This window comes from Lathyrus oleraceus, chromosome 7 (genome assembly GCF_024323335.1).
Source record: "Lathyrus oleraceus cultivar Zhongwan6 chromosome 7, CAAS_Psat_ZW6_1.0, whole genome shotgun sequence".
Classification (NCBI taxonomy): Eukaryota; Viridiplantae; Streptophyta; class Magnoliopsida; order Fabales; family Fabaceae; genus Lathyrus; species Lathyrus oleraceus.
The window spans coordinates 447,841,051-447,844,495 of NC_066585.1; the positions used below are offsets into that span (position 1 = coordinate 447,841,051).

The 3,445-nt window shown below is 34.7% G+C and overlaps 1 long non-coding RNA gene across 2 annotated transcripts; it reads left to right on the forward strand.

Moving 5' to 3' along the window:
- The first annotated feature begins 742 nt into the window (after positions 1-742).
- LOC127103407 (uncharacterized) lies at positions 743-2,385 on the forward strand. Of its 2 annotated transcripts, XR_007794776.1 has the most exons (5): positions 743-889; positions 997-1,151; positions 1,499-1,576; positions 1,714-1,928; positions 2,065-2,385. It is a non-coding gene; the product is annotated as an uncharacterized LOC127103407 (long non-coding RNA). The 2 variants fall into 2 exon arrangements; XR_007794775.1 differs by lacking the exon at positions 1,499-1,576.
- Positions 2,386-3,445: the final 1,060 nt, after the last annotated feature.

Consider the following 3,445-nt stretch of genomic DNA (forward strand, 5'->3'; position numbering starts at 1 on the left):
TACAATTTGAATCGTAGTTACCAAGTGTTGACCTTTGATGTATCTGGTATAATCCGCTGTTTGATTTAACTGGGATGCCTTGCATGAAAGTTCGGACTTGATACTATGAGATCCACAGTATTAGAAGTAGTCCTATCAAGTGATCAAGGGACTTTTGATCACTTTTATGGACTGTGGGATTATACATGATCAAAGGATTTAGCTAATCAAAATTGATTTTGATCAACTTGAATCAAAGGTTTGAATTGATTTGGAAATTATGACCAACCTAATCTAAGGGTTAAGATTATGCACAAATTATTCCTAAGGGAGCATGTCATGTTAAAGTCATGTTAATCAGATACCTCATGAACAATTTGATTAAACTATCTAATTATCCTAAGTCAAATCCTAATCCTAAAGGAACATGCATTTTCATGGTCAAAACAACAAAATAACCCCCTAAGGGTAAAATGGTCATTTCACATGAAATATCAATTAGGAACAAAATTATATTTCTAACTAGAACCTAAAATTTGATCAAGTTCTAAAATCTATTTCTTAACCTAATTGTTTAGAAACTAAACTAAATTATAAAAACAATTAAAATTCTAATTAAACCTAAATTTTATTCTAATTAAAAAATCTAATCTAAATAGTCATAAATTTTATTTAATCCCTAAGTTCTAATTTAGTCCTAAAAATTGATTAACCTAAGCAAAAAGAAGATTAACAAGAATAAATCCTAATTAAACTAGAAATTTAAATTAAATGCAATTAAACTAAAGCACTGGGGTGCAGAACCAAAATTGGTGCGTCCAAATGATTCTGGGCACCGAAGGCTCCCTCGTTCTCAATGTTCGTTGATCGATGAAGACGGAGCTCAATGGGAAATCACTTGAGCAAACAGGTAATACACGATATTGATTATTTCTATGATGTCCACCTCTTATTCTACTTAATTATTCCTCTTCTTATCAATATTATCCCCTCTCTGCTGTTGCTATGGTGTTGCAGAAGATTGAAGTTGAAGAAGATTGATAATGAAGCTTGAAGTTGCAGAATATTGAGAATGAAGCTTGAGGTTGTATTATGTTGAGAATGAAGCTTCAAGCGAAGATGTTATATAAAGGATGAGATGTAACCAACTCGGGCAGGCTCTGGGAAAACAGGTCAGTTAGTTATCAGTTTGTTAGAAATTTCAATTGAAATGAAAATGCCAACGAAATTTTATTGAAATTCCAAAGTCAGTTGGAACTTAAAATCCAGAATTGGTTAGAGTTTATTTAGTTAGACTTGGTTTGAATGTTAGGTTTCGAAGTTGGTGAACTGGTTGTGGATTAGAACTAGTTGTATTTCTGTTAGGTTATGAAGTTAGTTAGCATGTTAATGGTTAGGATTAACTTGTCAATATTCAGTTAGCCTTGTCTAAGTTGATTCAATTGTGATATTGTTATGCATGAGCTTTGTTAATTAGCATGGCCAGTTTTATTAACTTTGCTTAAAACTCTGTTAGCAGCCTGGTGTATGATGCATCCAACGTTAGCAGATGGTAAAATTGGTAGTTAAATGAAACAGTTTAGCTAAGGCTCAAAAAGTGAGTTAAGTTGCCATTTGTTAAGTTGTTGATCTTCTATGCTGAAATCTTAATACCATGCCTAGTGAAAGTTAGTTTCTAATGACGCAAAGCGATATGATATGCTCTGCCAGACTTCATTTTATTGTTTGTTGTAGGTATGGGTGTTTGGACTTGGTGTAATAGAAATCAATGACCATGCTGCCAGCTCTGATGATGAAGGGATTGTGGGTTTGTGCCATGCCTTCTTTGATAAGTGGGTTGCAGCTTGGTATGTGGAATGATGTTGTTTGGTGATTGATTTTGATGCCCTGTTATTGTTGTTGTGCTGCTGCAATGTTGTTGGGCATTGCTGCTGCAACATTTTTACAAGGTATGCATGGTTGTTGCTATGAACGCATAAATGTTTTAGGATGATGCTTATGACATAAGATAGAACATGAATGCATCCATATGTGTTTGGGTGTATGTATGGATTGTATGTGGACTGATTCATAGCTATTTTTCAGGACTGCCACATGTTAGGGACATTGAACCAAGGCTTCAACCAAGATCACCATGAAATTCCTATGGCCATGACCAAATTGCAAAAACAAGCTTTGCTTGGAAAGGAAACTAACTTGGAAGAAAAATGATGAAGTGAGAAGAATGAAGGATGATGTTATGAAGTTTAGGATCTTTAGAAAAAGTGTGTTGACTTTGGTCAAAGTTGACCAAAAGGTCAACTATTGACCAAAGTCAACTTTTGTCAAAGTTGTATTTTTCTATTTTCTTTTGTAAAGTGATCTATGTATGAATGAAACTTTGTATAAAATGAATTTTGACTGTAATGATACAATGCTTTGTTTTGTCTACTAAAATCAGGTTTGAATGAAATATGAACCATGAGCCATGAGTTTGAATGAATGAATCTGAGGATCAAGATCAAGTAATCATGAATGTGTATGGAATCATCATGAATTAGAAATGAAATAAATAGATTGACCATCAATGGTATGATAATGATCAATGAAATAGCGCCTCCATAATAAGAATCAAGGGAAACACGAATACAAGACCAAAGTGTCAAGCAAACTTGTGAACCAATCCACCACAAATCTTGAATGAAACTTGGTGATTGATTATGCCATGATTATAGATAGAATCAAAGCAAAACTTATGTGTGAAGCAACAAGATAACATGGTTATGAATATATGGACAAGTATATAAGCAAGAAAAATAATAGATAGTCACAACTTACATAAGTACAACAAATGTAATGCATAAGGCAAGGCCTTGGGGCAAAAAACTAGGGCATGGTGCAATCCACAAGTGACTGGATGGTTAATCAAAGACTAAAGCATGGCACACCTCTTGAATTAGGTTTTCAGGGTCAAGTACCAAGTCATAAATGATTAGGTAATAAAAAAGGGGTTAAGACCTAGGATTTGGAAATTTGTAGGGACTTGTGTAGGTGGACACGAACCCTTGACTAAAAGCAAAGAGGCGCCCAAAATGAAGACCTAACAATCATTTAAGAGTCTTGATGGATAAAAATTAAACCAAAGCCCAAAAGATCAATGTATTGATACAAGCATGAATCCAAGAACCAATGATCAATGATAGGAACATGACCTTGAAAGAACCAGGGAGATGTATGGGTATAATGGACAAGATGTTCGGCAAGAGCCTTCCCCTAATGGGCTAGGGTTTCAGTCAAACCAAGATAATTCCCAGTCAATTCCTACTAGCATAGGCCTTCAAGCATCTGAGACTAAGGTTTCAATAGCACATCTTTCAATTAAAGCCTTTGGATGAACTAGGATGCTTCCCAATCAAGTCTTCAACATATGAATCCCTAACTAGGGTTTAGAGGTCAAGATAAGACCCAAGGAACAATCATGAAACCT